Below are 20,529 nucleotides of genomic sequence, written 5' to 3'. Positions count from 1 at the left end.
AATGCATCTGGCTACCACTTACTTGCCTTATTCACGGGCAATCATGAGCTCCACAAAATGCTTTTAAAAATTTTCTTCAACGCCATGTTTTTCAACATGTAGCCTATGAACTGCCTTAAGCAGGGGTACTGGTTAAAAATGCACATTCCAGATTCCAACTATACATGAGCTTAGGCCCCATGGTGATGCTGACACAGGTGAAACAGGTGTTTCTCAAACCATGCTCTGAGAAAAAAATTATCTAGGGCAATGGCGCTTAATCTCTTTTAACTATACCTGATTAGTAAAAATATTTTGGGCAGGTATCTTTATTATATAATCATTTATTTATAAATAGTGTATGTGCACTATTATGCTATTATATCATGTAAATTGTAAAATACAAAAAACCAGAAATTTGTTTAAAAGGCAAAGGTAAACAATATTTTAAAATAACTGTTTTATCTTTCAGTGATACAAAAATACTTTTTGCTCCAGCAAAATATAATTGTTAATAAAGAAATATTTATTAATATGATCAACAGGCTATTTTTAGTGAAAGCAATATAATATGAATTGCCTCATACTTTAAAAAAATCTTGGCTTGGGGCGCCTGGGTGGCTCAGTCGGCTAAGTGTCTACCTTCGGCTCAGGTCATGATCCCAGGGTCCTGGGTTGGAGCTCCACATCTGGCTCCCTGCTCCACGGGGCATCTACTTCTCCCTCTCCCTCTGCCTGCCCCTCTGCCTACTTGTGCTCTCTATCTTTCTGTCAAATAAATAAATAAAGTCTTAAAAAAAATCTTGGCTTAATAATTTAAAGGTTAGGACTCAAGTTCAGGTTAATCAGAGACTTGTTTTTCATATCATCTCGAAAAAAGATACTTCAAGACACAAAACAGGTCGATTTCTGACTGTATTTACCATTTGTTTTCAGCCCATCCACAAATTATAGAAAGAGTTTGCTTAAAATTATGCTTACAAGTCTTCCTTGATATTAACCAGTTTTTGTAAATTAATCACAACATGTTACATTTTTATTTTCAAAACCTGAATTTAATAATCACTGAAACTCTTTGAGAGATTTTAAAATTCTGTTTTCAAGTTTTTAAAGTATGATAGGAGTTTCAATAGGCAATACAAGTCATTTTCAGGAACAAAATCACTCAATGATGGTACATTTCTAAATCATGAGTGTCTTTTGGAAAGCAGTTACTTTCTCAATTATTGTTAAACGTCATCTTTACCTGAAGGGGGCAGATGAAGAGTGTTTTATGTTTTTTGTTTTTAAATAACAGTAAGGTAGATTCCCATTGAAAGTCACATCCTCAAGAAAATAAACAAATGACTAGTGACTTAAAGCTAAGGTTTCCGAGGTGTAAAGGAAATGGTGAAAATCATGAGCCTGCCAAGAAATGGGCAAAGGCTAGATATTGGGAGGCCTGTATTTTATGCCCACTGCTTTCATTTTCATTTAAAAATGGAGCAGTCATAAACGCTAATTGTGGACATCGCCGATTCACTGTGGGAGGGGCAGGGAGGCCCCTGGGATGACTCTCAGTACCTGGGTGTGTAGTGGAATCCTTCACTGTGAGAGAGAATAGTAACAGTAACAAGAGCTGACAATTATGAAACTCTTGGGTGCTAGGCACTGCCCAGGGTTTTATGTGAATCACTTCATTTCTTATTCACACAATGTCCTGGGCACAGTTCTAGTATCAGGCTTTTATGGATGAGGAATCTGCATTCGAGGTCATATAGTTACTAAATAATGGAGCCAGGAATCTGGCAAGTTTGGGGACTTCATGTGTGGACCTGAGGAGTTGAAATGCAGGTCTGGCCCCAGACCTACGATTATGACAACTCTGGCTTCCCAGTAAGATGGAAGAGGTACTGGAGGGTGCTTGGGGGCTGCATGCTACATACTTGGGAAGCAGACCTCCCTCCCGTGGAAGGTGCCCTCTGCAATCTTAAATCTGCAAACAGAGTAGAGGCTAGAATATCTGAAATCGTCAGCTGATCTTGTGGAGCATTGATTTCCAGAAGTCTACAGCCTTCTCGGCAGGAATTCTCTGTCTGGTTGTTTTGGATATCATTAACTTCAGAATGTGTTTCTTTAATTTCTGTGACATATAGAGATGTAGTATTAGTGGCTAGGGCACTTTCTAATAGTATAAATATTAGTTTGTGTTTTCTTGGAGCGCTTCTTCTGAATGAGTCGATACATAAGCATCCATTCTATTCCAGGCATTGTGCTAGATTCTTGAGATTCAGTGGTTTCAAAAATCAGTCCCTTACTCTCAGTCTAGAGAGAAAGAGGTGAGTGGGTAGGTCATTAATATAGCATGTTGAGATTGTTTATATGGCTAAAACGGCTGTGCACAGACTTGGGAAGACAGAAGGCTTCCCAAAGGAATGATAAGAAGTTAGCTAGGTGGAATGGTCGGGGCGGCAGAAGGGGTCCCATTCATATGTGTATCATAGTACTTGAAAAAAGGTATCATGTGCTTCCTCCTTCATGTCCCCCCTCTGTCCTTCCCCGTTCCCCTCTTCACAAACTTCCTTTCATTGCCTGTTTTTTTTTTTTTTAATTCCTTCCTTCCTTTAAAACAGAATCACTTTCTTATGTTCAGAAGACGTATTATTGGCAATAAACAAAAGGAGGATGAGCAAATCTTCACCAATAGTCCTTACCTAAGATTAAAAGCTCTCTGTTTAAAGTCATCGAAAATTATTGCAGTAATCAGTGCTAGGTACCAGAACGGTCTAAAACTCTAAGGGCATCGAATCATGGCACTCCCACCCTCAGTGCATAATTCTTATAGTTTTTTAATAAAGGAACGTTTTATTGTTACAAACACTGCATAAGTACCTTGAGAAAGCTAGAAAATTAGATAAGCAAAAATTAAGAAAAGCACTATCTTCCTGCTACTGGGGATTATCTTTAATATCATTTTGATTTGCTTTCAGATACTTTATATTTATGGATGTATTTTTATTAAAATGAGATAATACTTTGCAAGTTGTTCTGTATCCTGGTTTTCTAATGATCTTTCCCTTTATGAGTCAAAATTTTAATCTTATCTAACAGTCTATCTCTAATCAGATTTTCTCAACTATCCTCATAATATCCTTTGGAGCTAGTTAGTCCTACATATTGAATCTAGTTTTTATGGCTCTCAGTTTTCTTTTACTCTAGCATCATCCTTAACTTTTTTCCCATTGTACACTGACTTGTTGAATAGACCAGACCAAGGATCCTAACAGAATGACTCATCTTAATTTTGCCTGGGTGCCTTCTGGTGCTATCATTGAACTTCCCCCATCCACCCTATATTTTCTTATGCTGAAAGTCAGGTCTAAACTTTTTGCTGGGTTCATGTTAAACATTTTGGCTAGGATACGCCATAGGTGACGGTTTATAGTTTATTGTGGCACATCAGGAGACATAATATTTAATGGCTCCACCATTCATGGGGCTAAATTTGTGCACCGATTCGGGTGATGAAAATCTGATCCCCCTACAAACGGACACTTATGTTTTTCTCCTGTGACTAGAAAGAAATCTTTGTGGTATTACGTTGGCTCTTGGCAAAATTCAGATTCCCCATAAATCATGCACTTAATGCCTTTAACACTACTTGACAATCCTTGCCTGGGTCAATAATTTCATTAGGGATCAACAATGATTAAAATCTAATTCAATCCTTCCTTTTCTCTTAGTCGTTGACATTCTTCTATGAGATAAAGCTTATCCTCATCAAGTGGGGTTGTTTTGTTTTGTTTTGGTTACTCTGTAAAATAGTCTAACTGGAACTGCAGAATAAATGTTTAATATTCCCTATTAGATACATGTTTTCAAAGGAAAAAGCTTACTTAATAACTCCCTCAAATGATGACATCTGGGGGAGGGGGAGAAGGCTTTTTCTTTTTTAAGTATCATTCTCGGTTCATGGATTTGCATTGATTCAATCAATGTTCCTATATCCTCAAAACAGTTTTTGGAATTAAAAGTTTTAAGTTGAGTAATTCAGCATCAGTTGTTTTACACTGCAGTGCTATTTAAAAGAAACAGATACAGCCAATTCTACCATTTTATCAATATTTTGAAAAAATGAGATTGACAAGATGGTGAAAATCCCTTTCATTACACATGACGAGCACCTGGCTCGGAGTATGCCCTCCACCCATTGCAGTGTGTGAAGTTCTGTCTGTCACCTTCGCAAGATGAAAGTGAATTTACTCTTGGAAAAATGGATTTACCAATGCCTAAAGGGAAGCACCATTTCAGGAACTGTTCATTGTACCATAGTCAAGATAAGATGTCTCTATTTGGGGAATTTTTCTTTTCTTTTCTTTTCTTTTTTTGCAGTACAGATATTGAACTTCAGATTTTTTTCTTACCTTTTCAAAAAATGAGTTGATAAACAGCTAACTATTGGCGTAGTGGCACAGTTCATTCCATAGCCCATACATTGAAAAGAGGCATATATTTATTTGCTTGTTATTCTGTCTTCTAAAGTGAAGTTAAATCCAGAAGAACATGAAAATTATAAATGTGTGTGTGCAGGCACATATGAGGATGCACCCATGCACACACACACACACAAAGATGTATTATTAAATTACAGAGTTACCAATTCTCTTGACTTCAGCACTGAAAGTCTCTTGTCACAGTAAACACTCCAGTCCCAGGCAAAATGGGATAGTTGGTCACCCTAAAGTTGCCATATAGAAAACACATGGGATTCAACAAGAGGTCTCTAATGAATCTTGCTGTTCTTGACTCAGACATTTAATAAGGCCTTTAATTCAGACATGAGTTGATATATCAAACTGGCAGGAAAAGAATTACGTACATAAGAATATGAATTCAAAGAAGTATCAGGAATGTACTAAAGGTCTTTAAAACTACCAGTATGAAAGGGATCAAGAATCTTACTACTTATTTCTTCTTCAGAAGAGGTAATATAGGTGCCAGTATTTCTGAATATTTCAGCCAAAGCTTAGAAAACAGAATGGCGGAAGGTATAAGGGGCTTGAGTTGATTTTCACTATGGAACTTTATTTATATAGAGACTATTCAATGATTGTTAAGTTGAAAAAGACCTTGAGGAGTTATACAATCTATCTTTCCACATCTAGTCAAGGCCACGTTTAGATCATGATGGGATTCTACCCAATATGTTTTTAAATACCCTCAAAGAAAGAGATATTCCATTATTAATTTTATGCTTTACCTGAAACTGTCATCCTTGATATGGAACTAATTTTTTTTCTGGTTGATGTTAGAGATTGTGAACAGCCAGAAACCATTCTTTGACAAAGGTTAGAAGATTATTTTTCAATTTCCTTTAAGTATTCTAATTCTAGACACTTTTAACTTTTCTTCAAAGTTTGTACTTTTAAACCTTTGGTTGCATCTGTGCTCTCCTCCAAATCCCTAAAGCATACATTTGGGTATGTTAGCCAGCATAAAAAAGATACAAGTTTTTATATTCTTTCATTTATAGCACTCATGAAACTGACATATTTGTAGTGAAAATAGTATTATATAATAGCCTATGTATCAGGACCTTAATGAATTAATGTTTCAAGAAATAAAACCACTAGTTTTATTTATCAGGGTTTAATAGACTGTGTAGGATCTCCAGATAGCTTTACAGATATGGCATCTTATTGTTAAGGATTTATGTCTACAATCTCATTCTTCATTCTCAAGACCTGAGATAAGCCTAATCCTAGGTGCTTTCCTAGTAAAAAGAAGTGCTTTGAGATTACAAAAGGGAAAGAATGTAATCCTGTGAGACATATATTTTAATTTTAGTTCTTTTTCTGGTTTCCTGATACTTGACCTGGGTTATTGTGTTTGGTAGGTAATTTAGGAATACCGAAATATTTTACTTAGGTTGTTGGGGTTTTTTGAGATTGAAAGAGATAACAGAAGTTAAAGGATATTTGCTACTGGATGTCAGTGCAAAAGAATTAAAAAGCAGTCTTTTAAAATTGAACATGCATACAAAGTCACATGGGGGATCTTATTAAAAATCAGCTTATGATGCAGTGTGGCCCAAGATTCTGCATTCCTAACTAGCTCCTAGGTGGTGCTAATGGTCCAAGGACCATACTCTTGCTTGCTTGCTTGCTTAATTGAAGTAGCTGACACACAATCTTACATCAGTGTCAGGTGTACAACATAGTGATTCTGCAACTCTATATGTTATGCCATGCTCACCACAAGAGTAACTACCATCTGTCACCATATAGCACTATTACAGTACCACTGACTATATTCCCTATGCTGTAACTTTCATCCCTGTAATTTATTCATTCTGTAACTGGAAGCCTATACCTCCTGCTCCCCTTCACCCATTTTGCCCATGCCCCACTGCCTTCCCTTCCGGCAACCACCAGTTCGTTTTCCGTATTTATGGATCTCTTATTGCTTTTTTGTTTGTTTGCTTTTGTTTTGTTTTTTAAGGACCACACATTGAATAGCAAGGTTGTAAAGAGTTTAGTTAGAGCTTACTTCAGAATTATTTTTAACCTAGAAAGACAAATAGTACCCAATGAGATACTCTCCCAATAGGGAGCGGTGGGGAGATGGATAGAGATGGAAAAATTATTTTAATGGTATTATTGGCATAGAGAAGTATTTGTAAAAACTAATTAAGAAAGCTATTTCTGGGGCGCCTGGGTGGCTCAGTTGATTAAGTGACTGCCTTCGGCTCAGGTCATGATCCTGGAGTCCTGGGATTGAGTCCCGCATCGGGCTCCCTGCTCAGCAGGGAGTCGGCTTCTCCCTCTGACTTTCTTCCCTCTTGTGCTCTCTGTCATTCTCTCTCTCTCAAATAAATAAATAAAATCTTTAAAAAAAAAGAAAGCTATTTCTGTAGCACAGTGACTAAACTGTGATATAAATACGAATACTATATATAATGGCGGCTTATCCTGTAATTGGTGAGTGTTTTAGTTATGAATTTTTAATTCACACTTTATAACTAGATTTAGACTTGTTTTACTCCCTTTTGATGAAATTAATTTTTCTCTATTTCATATCATGAATATATGAAATTACTTTCTACAAAGTTCATATACAGGAATGTGGCATTGCAAATACCATAAACCAAGTACATTTTTACATTTTGTAATTAAAGTTAACATTTAGATCGGGGCGCCTGGGTAGCTCAGTTGGATGAGCACCTGACTCTTGATTTTGGCTCAGGTCATGATCTTGGGGTTGTGCCTGAGCCCCGTGTTGGGCTCTACCCTGAGCATGGAGTCTGCTCAGATTCTCTCTCTTCCTCTGCCCAGTGCCCCTCCCCCACCACCACCCCCACCCCCTGTGCCTGTGCTCACTCTCTCTTTCTCAAAAAAAAAAAAAGGGGGTGACATTTAGATCATTTGAGCCAACCCCTGACAGCCTCACTGAAGTAGTGCCGACTTCAATTCATGGTCATTTATTTCAGCAGAAATTACTTATTGAGCAGCTCCTTATTTATTTACTGTGCTTTTTGAATTCTTGCTTGATCTGTTAGGATTGTTTGTGATTAACAGAAAAAAAAATCAAAGTGGTTTAAACTAGGTAATAGTTTACCTCTTTCTTATATATTCAAGAGTCTACTTGACATTCCAAGATGTTAAGGATCTAATCACCTTCTGTCTTGTTACTTCTCTAAGGCATGCCTTTCTGTCCTGAGATGATTATCTGGTCCAAGATGGCTGCTGGAGTTTTCAGCCATTGTGACCACATTCCAGTCAGCAGAAAGGGAGAACAGGAGACAGAAATGCATGCTTCTTCCACCCCCACACTACTTTTTGTATCCCGCACATCACATTTAATCACATGACCACACTTAGCTGCAAGCAAGGCTGAGAAATGCAGTCTTTATTCCAAGTGGCCATGGTGCCCATCTATAAAATTTAGGATACTATTACTATGGAAGGAGGATTGGCAAACTATGACCTGTAAGCCAAATCTGGCCACTGCCTACTTTTGTAAATAAAGTTTTATTAGCCCACAACCACGCCCCTTCATTTACATACTTTCTGTTGTTGCTTTCACACTACAATTGCAGAGCTGAGTAGTTGTGGAAGAGATCATATGGGCCACAAAACCTAAGATATTTTCTGTCTGGCCCTTTACAGAAAATGTTTGCTGCTCCCTGCTATGCAAGGAAAGGAAGGATAACCTCCAGCTTCTGTTACTTTTTTTAGGCTATCTTCCCCTCTTCTCTCATCCTTAGTCAATTTTTAGCTCACTTATTTATTTATTTTGTTAAGATTTTATTTAAGAGAGAGAGAGATAGAGCACGAGCAGAAGGAGAGAGACAGAGGGGGAGAGGCAGACTCCCCACTGAGCTGGGAGCCCTATATGGGGCTGGATCGCAGGACCTGAAGATCATGACCTGAGCCAAAGGCAGACGCTTAGCCATCTGAACAACCCAGGCACCCCAATTTTTAGCTCATTTATAAAAACCAGTAGTGCCTACAAAATGCTAAGAAAATAGGGTTTGAGTGAGAATTGCACTTCCTGGCACAGGATGTTAGGGAGACCACTTGAATAAGTTACTAAAATGTTCCCACATGGCTATCTTTTTCTTTATTTCATCAAGATAAGATTTACAATTGTTCCACATTTGGGTCTTGTATCAGGCAGGACTTAATTGATGTAAACAGAATCTACTCTAGCTAGTTTCATCAGGAAGGAATTAAATGACATAGAAAATCATTAAAAGTTTGGGGCGCCTGGGTGGCTCAGTTGTTAAGCCTCTGACTTCGGTTCAGGTCATGATCCCGGAGTCCTGGGATTGAGCCCCACATCGGGCTCCCTGCTCTGTGAGAAGCCTGCTTCTCCCTCTCCCACTCCCCCTGCTTGTGTTCCCTCTCTCACTGTGTCTCTCTCTGTCAAATAAATAAAATCTTAAAAAAAAAAAAAAGAAAATCATTAAGAGCTTAAGAGTGGGCAGGAGAGGTGCTCAATAAGTAAATTCTGGGTAGATTTTTAAGAAACGACTCTCTAAGTTCACTACAGAGCAGGACCACCAAAAGAGCTTCCATCTCGTCCTGATCAGGGAGCTACTAGCTCCAGAACACCACCAGCCCTGTGTCATAGTCAGCAATTGCGGTAATTAAGCCACCACTGTTGCTGGCTCCAGAGCTATGACTCATTCAAATAGCATCAGTGTCTTCCACTGTGCCTCTGGACACAGTGGACCCATGGAACTTATGTGTGGACAATTGGAACATCTGCTGAGGGTAGCATGATAAACTTCGAATGTCTCTGGGAGGAGACCTTCCAGAAGAAATGGCAAAACTGCAGAGGCAAGGCCTCTACCTTACTTCCAAATGCCAGATCTCATGCAGAACGCGTCTGATTTGTCAAATCTAGATCGCATTCAGAATCCAAGCTGCAAGGTAGTCTGGAAAACATAGGCCTTAAGTTTCTAGTCTCCGTAGACTAGAAGGCCAACTAGAAAAAGAATGGAATGAAGGGTGGGCACCAATAGTTGATGCCCTGTTCTAGAACTATTGTTCTGGAATGGAAGCTCAACACCTATAGGGGATGATGTCCTTTTTTTGTTGATTCTGACAAGTCAGCACATCAGTCTATCAACAGTCTTCCTGAACTTGGTCAAACCATAAAAGTTTTATATTCTCAGAAGCATACTAGAATGAGGCCATCTTAGATTTGAAATAATCATTTTCATTTTTGGATCAGTGCCTTCATATATATTTTTTTAAGCCAGAAAATGCATTCTGCAGGTAAAACATCCCTTGGAAACATTATACAGAAGTAAATAAATAAATAGCTGCTCTCGTTAAAGCAGTGGTAGGGCCTGTGGCAGAAATATTTTGTGCTCCCTGTATATTCCAGGTGCTTGCTTATGTCTTCCAGATTCCCTTGAAGTTAGGTTGAGACCATGTGACGGCATTCCTGCCGATGAAATGTGTCACTTCGCTGGCCCTAAAGCCCCTGTGGGCCCTCCTTTTCTTTCTTCCTATTACAGCAACAGTGGAGCCATGTATTGATATTGTAGCATCACACCATGAAGACGACCAGCCCCTGGACTTCCCAGATGGAAGAGAAGGCCTTTCACCCTACACTGGTGTTTGTGGGGAGAGAAATAAACATTTGTGGTATGATGCCATTGAGATCACAGGCCGTCACCACATAGCCTGTCTCTCTTGACAAATATGGGCCTGATGTCCTACATTTAGCCCCTCTCATTCCTCCAGTGCCAACCTCTGTACCTCTCCTTTTTTCTCTGCTTTCTACCCACCTCCCAGGGCAACTCCACATAGCTACTTCTGGGGACGCAGTTTGTAAACTGTTACTCTGGGCTTTTCAAGTATCCTCTCCTCTGGTTTTGGAATATAAACAACTGTATAAAAAATGAGTATTACTTTACAGATAAATGGGAGTGGGACAGGCAGGTGCTGATCTCTCATTGTAATTCTGAATTATTCTGAATAATTCTGAATTATTCTGAACAGTCCTGAATTTATGTTTTACACATAGAACTTGCACTGCCCAGAAAGAGTGTGAAGACCGTTGTTTTCAGGTTTAGAAATTATTATATATGGAATCCAGCTTTTTCTGGAAACAGCATTGTTTGTCTAAGTGATACAATTTGATATCATTTGAATCTGACTTTTCAGTAGAAACGATGTTAAAATAGGCACAGAGGGTCCTGATTGAAATTCCAATTTCTGAAATAAAAATTACTACAGACACTATATTTAACCAGCTGGAAATAGTATATTTGATTGGCAATAGAAATAAAGTTATATTGTTCAAATAAATGGGAGCTGTATTAACCAATCACAGAACATTTAATTTAATAAAGAGCATCATCATAGTACACTGCAACTAATTAATCAGCCCATGAAAAGCAATCTCAACAAATAGTTCACAAAATTCAGAATGGCTTCTCTGAAAGATTGACAGGTTTTTGGGGGAACAGACCTATGGCATGCCTCATCCAGGAATTTGATGACTTTCTTTTTCTCATCAAACATTTCCCTGTAATAATCTTAGGCATCAGAGATCAAGCAGCTGACCTTGGAGGTCAGACTGATCTATTGGAGGTCAGACTGTTTCTGTCAGCTTCTCTCTGAGATCTTTGGTGTCCATGCATATCTGGAAGGTCAGGAAGAAAAATGTGAGTGGACTGAATATGGATCTCTCTGCTTTTACAAAGCGAGCTTCTAATCCATTCAGGCATCAGTTCAGGTGCCACCTCTTCCGGGAGATCTTCCCTGACCACCTTATCTGAAATAGCTATACCTTCCTCCCCCATCACTTTCCAGGCCTTGCTTTACCTTATTTTCCTCATACCATTTATCACTAATTGAAATTATGTTGTTTATTGTCCTATTTCTTCACTAGCATGTAAGCTCCATGAGGGGAGGGGCGCCTGGGTTTCTCAGTCGTCTGAGCTTTGAACTCTTGGTTTCAGCTCAGGTCATGATCTCAGGGTCGTGAGATTGAGCCCTGCATCACGCTCCATGCTCAGCACAGAATTTGCTTGAGATTCTCTTCTTCTCCCTTGCCATCAGCCCCTCCCCTTGCTTGTGTACTCTCTCTCTCAAATAAATACATTTAAAAAAAAGCCTCCACAAAAGGAGAGCTTTTGTTTATCACCACTGTAACTCTAACAAATACATTGCCTGGCACATTACATAGTAAACATTCAATATTTTTTAGGTTTCTCTGCCAGACACAAGAGGGGAATTTTCTCTGTATTTCTTATGAGAACCTGTTAGGGCTCTCAGAGGTAAAGCTCATAAAAGTGCCACCCACCTTTCTAAGGCCGGATCCCACTCTGGAGTTTTTAATTCTCAAAATTGTCCGCACAGAGCCTCCAGCAATTTGTCAGTTACAATTTAGGTTTCCTATCCCATTGCTGGGTCTCTAGGAGGTTTTTCCTGGTGGGATTCACCTGTCTCTATAATTTTTGGGGCAGAGGTTTGCCCTGTGACCTCAGTTCTCTAATGGATTCCAAAATTGTTGTTGATTTCGGTTCATTCAGCTTTTTTTTGTGTGGATAGGAGAGATGACTTCCAAGTTCCTTATGTGCTGGACTGGACACTGGAAACCATTCAACATTTTAAATAAATGCTGAGTGAATAAATGCTGTAGGAATGTACAGCTATCAGCTGGCTCGCTACAATTGTTTGCTCTAGTTTTGTAAATCTGAACTTTATTTTAATCAATCACAACCTAATTGTATGGGAAGAGATGAATTTGTATGCCGGTGAATGGCACTCCCCTGATGATTGAACTTTTTTACTACATCGGATTGTTTGCATAATGCAGAGAGTGGTATATAAAAGTTACATTACCCATTAATCATTAATTCCTTAAACTGAAAGCAACATATTCTAAATGTATTGATTATGGTGTAGGCCAAGCTGCAATAACAGAGACTTCCATAAATCATTGGTTCAAATATAATAGAAGTGTATTTCTCTCTCACACAGTCTGGGGGGAGGTGGTGGCCCGGGTTGGGTGGGAAAAAGATCAGGTAGAGACCTGGGCTGAGTTTAAAGAGAATATGTAATCCGGATGCTGGCTATTTAGTTAGGAAGGACTGCACATGATCCAAATATAAAGTGTGCATATGTGTGTGTATCTGGGGTTCAGTGTGTATATGTGTGTGTATATGGGGTTCAGATGAATCAATTTAAGCATAGCATTCCATTTGAAGAAATATATACTCCAGCAGCCCAACAAATTAAAAGATGTTTTAATATTTTATGTGCATTTCTCAAGAACTGTTAGGGAGATCTGTGCCATAACCCACAACAATACTTTAACAAATATCATCTCTCCTCCACGCTTCTTTCATACTCTGTATTTGTTCCAGAGTCTTCTTACAATCCCCCAATTCCCCTGACACCCACCTTTTATGGCTTTTCTGTCTTCTTCCTCCTGCCTCCACCTCAAGCTCTTTCTTATTTAGATCAATTTAGAATTGAACTTCTTTTTATGTGTTTCATTTCTGCTTTGCTCATTACCGGGATTCTCCACAAGAAAGAACCCAGGGCTGACCCAGAAAGCAAATATCCTTTCCCTTTTCTTCACGTAGCTCTGGCCCAATTGCTCTCCCTGTTTTCAAATTTTGCATTACAAAAATACCAAGAACTAGACTGGCAAAGAGAGACCTGCTTAAAGTGGTGGGAGAAGGGTAGAATCTGCACAGACAGGAATGGGGAGGCAATGAATATTTACACGTTAAAATGTCTTGTTTCCATCACACATATATCATTAAGAGCTCAAGTGAGGATAATGTGGACTGCTATAACTCCAAAACAGATGGAAAATCTCTCAGTTTAAAAATATTCACAAAGCTGGATTTATGCAGATGTTCCACCTGAAGGCAGAGCTGAACAAATTAATGTTCACAGTGGACTGTGAAAGTCTAATCTATAAAGTGAAAAGGGAAGGGAAGGAAACTGAAAATTACTGAGCACTTACTCAATATTGTGTTAAGCTCTTTGAACAATGTCATGTCATTTAAAACCCTCCATAACCCTTCAGATCAGTGTTCTCGGCTTGGGGATCTGCAGACCATATTCTCAGTAGTACGAGTGCTGAGATTGAAAAATGCTTGTGTTTTCCTACCAAAAATAACATGAAAATGTTTAACACGATATAGTGTGAGTGCCTGACATTAAGCTTTTTTGATTGTAATGTAAGTGCCTGACATTAAGCTTTTGATTGCTGAGGGATCCATTTCAAATATGTCCATCTCGAATAAACACATTGCCGGCTGTATGACACAGCTTCTAGCTAAACAACTAAGCTAAGGAGTTAGGCTGCCCCAGCTGTCCCTTTTCAGAAAGTCCTGCCTCATCTAGATAACTGACTGCTTGAGGCACCCTGCTTTTTCCTTCCTGTACCCCAATTCCTGCCCTTATGTTCAAATTCGCCAATAAAGAGTGAACCCAAGAAACCCTAGGGACCCACACTTGGACGCCAATGAAGTCAAAGCTCCAGGTCCACATTCCCTCCCTCTCTACCTGTGACCTCACTATGTGGCCCTTGGATATGCTGTGTACCTTCCAGGGCCCCCAAAGTTCCCTTCTGGTTGTTACTGAAGTGCGTCTTGCAATTGTAAGAACACAAAGGGCTGGTACAGCCACAACTATTGGCTCTGGTCAGGGAAAATGTCTACGGGAGCTTGCCATAAGTAATATGGGTCCAGGTAATAGGCTTTGGGTATTCCTGGCCCAATGCATTACTAACGATTGGCTGACACTGACAGGAACACAGGGGCATGTTGTAGATCATCAGAAGGATTACCTTATAATCAAATAATTATAACCAAAGAGTCACACAGTATCTCATTGCTACCTTAATTGAGGTAGACTAATGAGAAAGCACAAAGTCAGACTTGATATGTAAATGACACATGTCTGCCAAGTAGAGGCCAAAAGACCTCGTACTGTATGAAATGAATGATGACTTTGCAGGAGTTCAAATTCAGAATTGGGCTAAGAGATTTGAGTCATCATCTGGCATATGGTAGTAAAGTCATATTCTAAAGAACATGCATCATAGCATTATTAACATTTGAGCTGTGATTTGGCATAAACAAGAAAATGTCATCACATTTGTTAATGCTGTTTCCTTGAGTTTTGTTGTTTTTATGAGTATGTGAACAAATTTTACAAATGTGTTTTGATTTCTATCAGTGTGGTAAATTGGATTATTCTTCCCAATTTTTCACTCTCTCTCTATTCTTATAGCCAACTTGTGTCCTGTGACTTTGCAGCACCTCTCACTAGAGAAGGCAGAATGTTAATAGGAGGCTGAAAAAAAGGCAACTTGTTTATGTGGCAGCAAAACATTTGTAAAACTGTTGCATTCAATAGCACAAAAGCAAAAAAAAAAAAAAAAAGTACCTAGTGAACCTGTGGCATTAGGCACGGAGGTTCTCAATCAGAATGTTGATAATGTGAACAGGCTGCAATTTGCTGCATTTGAAAAGGTACAACAAGAAAGTGATGAGCTCAGGAACATTGGCCAGTTTGTAGGCAAAATTGAGAGGGAATGTAGAGAGCCTAGAAATTCCAGAAGCTGTAGGGTTGATAAATAAAATCGTTTCTCATTTCCATTCAGTAAAAGATAATATTGAAAAATACCTTGTATTTGAAAGACCTACTAAAACAGCCTCATGGAAATGACAAAATCCAGGCACAACCTCGTTAAGACAAACCTTAAGACCATGTCTGGCAGTAGATACTTTCACCTGGACAAAAGGACTTTGAGAAAAGTGGTTATGAACCCAGAGTACTTGTAATTAAGTCGAGAGAGAGACAAGCCTCACAAAAATTACAGTGTGGACTTTGGCACATGGATTGGCTATAATTAACTGCATCAAAAATCCAAAGGTTTTTGAGAGCCGTGTTTGCAAAAACGCCGCCATGCTAGATTAAGAGACTGACTTTGAGATGGGTTAAAGAGCTCTGGGCTCCCAACTTTCTACAGGTAGCAAGTAGGTGAGGGAGCTGCTCATATTCTGCAATACTATTTTAGATGTGGCCCAGAAGGGTGGAAAAGGAAGGTCATGCCTGAGGCAGAGCAGGACCATGGAGAACAATGGACTGGGGCATTATTCCCAGGGAGTGGTGCCAGGGCCTAATAAAGGACTGTTCCCTACCCTTGTGGGGAAACTGGCTAATACCTTCATATTTCAGAGTGTCTATGGACCAGTTGACCCCTTCATGCCTCCTAATCTTACCCTTTTCAAGTAGGACCAAACTTGGGACCACCCAACAATAAGGCTGATACTAACATTAAAGTGTGCAGCCTGAAAAAAAGAGAATCCTGCAGAATTAGACTGGGGATGAGAGGACCTTGGGGATTAAAAATACAGATTACAAAACAAGTAGAATCTTGTAATGTTCAAAGGAGATTTTCTTGTTGAAGTTTTCCCCACTAGACCATAATTTGAGTAGCCTCGAAATTAATCACATCATGGAGGGGTGAAACCCCCCCCAGAGATTTATGTTTTTACATGGCTCATTGTTAACAAGTCTTTTTATACATAGAAGAAACGTGAAAGCTCCTCGGGGGTTTGCACAAACTGTCCCTAAGATGGGCCATTTGGAACCCCGTGGTCAGTTACCTCATGAAAGCCCTTGCTTTCCTTAAGTGATTGCCTCCTTTGGGTGAGCAGAGACCAAAGGCCACAGCCACTGGAGCAGCTCCAGCCCTCTCTGTCTGTCTAGAAGGAACTATGGGGACTACATGCATTGCTCTCATGCAGGCAAGCGGATCACAAAAGTGTGTTGTTTATGAGCATTACTTCCTCAAGGAGTGTTGTGGGGATACTAAAGTGGTAAAAAGAAGAAAAGGGAAAACTAATAAGGAAAGGAGTTTAAATCCTCTCCCTCTGGCCACCTGTAGCCAATTTTCTCACTTTAGAAAACTTCATTTCTGAAAGCTCTCAAAATTTGCCCACTTCTGAATTCCCTGGCCTTCTCTTGGGTAAAAGAACTCACCTCCTTCATATGATACGCTGGGACACAGTTGCTCTGGAAGCAGTTTGGAATCAGAAAGGGATGGCTACCCCATAAATGCAGGGTCTCTTCCAGGAAATAACGCAGGGTGGTTCAGGTTCAGGTTCAGGAGGTGACTCTTCTTAGAAAGGTCATTCTTGCAGACTCCTGGTCCTGCAAAGGTCAGTCTGGTTTGGAGGTTCTCAGCAGGTGCCTGTGTCCAGGCTTCTTTGTCATTGATGGCCTTGGGGACAAAGAGAGCAGGTGTTTAGCAAGGTCAAACTCTGTTCTGCAACACTGTGAGGAAGATAATACTTCAGACAAATCAAATTCGCATCAGAAAAATTCACAGATTTTTGGTCAAATGTAGACTTGCACGATTATCTTTATTATTGGTTGATTGACTGCTCTTTCCATGATCATGGGTGAGACCACTTTATTTCCATCTTTTCCTTTTCTACATTCCCCCCAGCTCCTTTTTTGGGGGTTGCTAATCCAATTCTTGGTGTTGTGGGTGTGGACGTGGAAAAGGAGAGTGGCTGCAATTTTGGAAGGAGTGGGGGTATGGATCTTATTCTGCAGTTTTTGCAGTAGACTTTCTTTAAAAACCACATTGAGTTAAGCTGTTTAAAACAAACTGATGTGAGCAAGGTGGATATAAACAATGATTTTGCCAATTTTAAAAAGTATTTGAATTTATTAATTAAATGAAATATCAAAATACTCTCAAAAGCCTGAAGTGACATGTCTAATTTTTTTAATTGAATTAGACTTTTTGTTCTCTCTAATCCTAAAGTTAGACATGAATTGATTATAGTAACTGTTACATACCTGACAAGATGTGACATATTACTAATACATAAATCTGAAATTAGATATAGTTATGTCTTATGTAGACCACTGTACATATCCTTAGTCTTTAGCAATTAATTTTGGATAGATATGATAGATTCTTTTTATTTTAAAATTCTTTTAAAACCAGGACAATGAATCTATTTTAGCAAATTTATTTTGTATCAAAAAATAAAACTTTCTAAATAAAACATAGGCAGTAATTTATTTGACATGGCCACAGATACAATTTTCTAGATGAAACAAAAGCAAAAATAAACTATTGGGACTACATCAAAATAAAAAACTTTTGCATATTGAAGGAAACCATCAGCAAAACAAGGCAACCTACTGAATAGGAGAAGATATTTGCAAATGATATATCCAATAAAGGGTTAATATCCAAAATATGTAAAGAAGTTATATAATTTATCACCAAAAAACCCACAAATAATTTCATTAAAATGGGCAAAGGACCTGAATAGACATTTTTCTAAGGAAGACATACAAATGGCCAAAAGACACATGACAAGATGCTCTAAATCACTAATCATTAGGGAAATGCAAATCAAAACTACAATGAGATGTCATCTTATACCTGTCAGAATGGCTAGAATCAAAAAAACAAACAATAAGCGCAAACAATAAGTGTTGGCAAGGATATGGTGACCTCTTGCACTGTTGGTGGAAATGTAAATTGGTGCAGCCACTGTGGAAAACAGTATGGAGGCCTCTCAAAAAATTAGGAAGGGAAGTACTGTATGATCCAGTAATTCCACTACTGAGTATTTACCCAAAGAAAATGAAAACACTAATTTGAAAAGATATATGCACTCTTATGTTTATTGCAGCATTGTTTATCATAGCCAAGATATGGATACAATCTACATGTCCATCCATAGATGAATAGATAAAGATGATATAGTGTGTGTGTGTGTGTGTGGCTATACACACACACACACACACACACACACACACACAATGGAATATTACTCAGCCACAAAAAAAGAATGGGCGCCTGGGTGGCTCAGTTGGTTAAGCGGCTGTCTTCAGCTCAGGTCATGATCCCAGTGCCCTGGGATGGAGTCCTGCATCAGGCTCCCTGCTTAGCAGGGAGCCTGCTTCTCCCTCTGCCTGCAGCTCCCCCTGCCTGTACTCTCGCTCACTCTCTCTCGCCCACGCTCTCTCTCTAACAAATAAATAAATAAAATCTTTAAAAAAAAAAAAAAGAATGAGTCTTGCATTTGCAACAACATGGGTGGATCTAGAGGGTATTGTACTAAGTGAAATAAGTCAGAGAAAGACAAATACCATATGATTTCATTCATATGTGGAATTTAAGAAACAAAACAAATGAACAGGGGCACCTGGGTGGCTCAGTCATTAAGCGTCTGCCTTCGGCTCAGGTCATGATCCCAGGGTCCTGGGATCGAGCCCCGCATTGGGCTCCTGGCTCCGCGGGAAGCCTGCTTCTCCCTCTCCCACTCCCCCTGCTTGTGTTCCTGCTCTCTCTGTCTCTTACTCTGTCAAATAAATAAAATCTTTAAAAAACAAAAACAAAAACAAAAACAAAACACAAGTGAACAAAGAAAGAAAACAGAAAAATAAAAAAATAGACTCTTAAATATAGAGAATAAACTGGTCGTTGCCAGAGGGGAGGTGGATGGGGGAAAGGGGATTAAGAATATAGACTTATCATGATGGGCACTGAGAAATGTATAAAACTGCTGAATCAATATATAGTACACCTGAAACTAATATAACATTATATGTTAATTATACTTCAATACAATTTTTTAGGTAAAACTTTTTTGTTGAAATATTTCAAATTATTTAGAGGTACGTAAAAAATATCCAATATATCTGTTAACAGTTTAATACTTTGGTGTATATTCTCCCAGACATTACACATACCCCCATACATAAATGGACTTTGTATTTATTTGAGATATATATATATAGAGAGAGAGAGAGAGAGAGTGCATGCATGCACACAAGCAGGGGGAGGGGCAGAGCGAGAGGGAGAGCAGACTCTCCACTGAGCAGGTAACCCGGTGTAGGGCTCCATCCCAGGACCCTGGGATCATGACCTGAGTCAAAGGCAGATGCTTAACCGACTGAGCCACCCAGGTGCCCCCATAAATGGACTTTTAACAAGCTTTTCTCCCTCTGCTTTTCATTGACATTGTTTCCATCAGTTTAATGTAATTTAATTCATTATTCTAAACAATTATATAGTATTGTATATACTAGAATTTAACCATTCCTCTATCAATTGGGCATTGATTTGTAGAAGATTGTTACTTCTAATTAAATTTATATTATAAACAATGTTGAAAAACAACTATGTAGAAATACATTTTTACTCACTTAGAAAATTCTCTATAGGAAAGAGTCCTGGAAATGATATACTTGATTAGACTTTGTACTTTTAAAATGTTCATAGATGCTATCTAATTATTTTCCAAAAACCTTTACTAGTTTACAATTGCATCATAAAGAGATAAAAAATTTTTCCAAAATTCCTTTGGATTTTTTAAAGAAATTTATTTATTCATTTGAGAGAGAGAGATAGAGTGTGCGTGCACAAGCTGGGGGAAGGGCCGAGGGAGAGGGAGAAGCAGACTCCCCGCTGAGCAGGGTGTCTGACTTGGGGCTCTATCCCAGGACCCTGAGATGACCTGAGCTGAAGGCAGACGCTTAACCGACAGAGCCACCCAGGCGCCCCATGGATTTTTATACAATCATAGAATTCAGCAAAAAAAAGGACATATACACACTTCCTTTCCAGTTCTTATACAATTTTTTTCCTTCCATTTACTTAGACTTCTGATCAAATATTGAATGGAATGGTGATATCAGTCATCTTCGTCTTGATCTTTAATGGGATTATTCTATAGTTTACCAGTAAATGTGATACGTACTGTGCGTTTTTTGACTGATATCCTTTATCAAATTAAAAGAGTTGTTATGGACTGAATGTTTGTGGCTCCCCCTCCTCATGTGTTGAAGCCCTAACCTCCAAGGTAATAGTATTTGGAGGTAGGGCCTTTGGGAGGTAATTAGGTTTAGAGGAGGTCATTAAGTGTGAGGTTCCCATGATGAGATTAGTATCCTTATAAGAAACGGAAGAGCACAAGCTCTCTCTGTTCCTCTTTCTTCCCCTTTTTCTTCTCTCTGCTGTATGGGGGCACTGTGAGAAGGTGGG

Source organism: Eumetopias jubatus, unplaced genomic scaffold, assembly GCF_037043125.1.
Source record: "Eumetopias jubatus isolate StellerSeaLion01/CBP00866 unplaced genomic scaffold, mEumJub1_p1.0 scaffold_8, whole genome shotgun sequence".
In the NCBI taxonomy this organism is placed as follows: domain Eukaryota; kingdom Metazoa; phylum Chordata; class Mammalia; order Carnivora; family Otariidae; genus Eumetopias; species Eumetopias jubatus.
The sequence above is the reverse complement of the archived record's forward strand: the minus strand, read 5'-3'. Positions refer to the sequence as shown.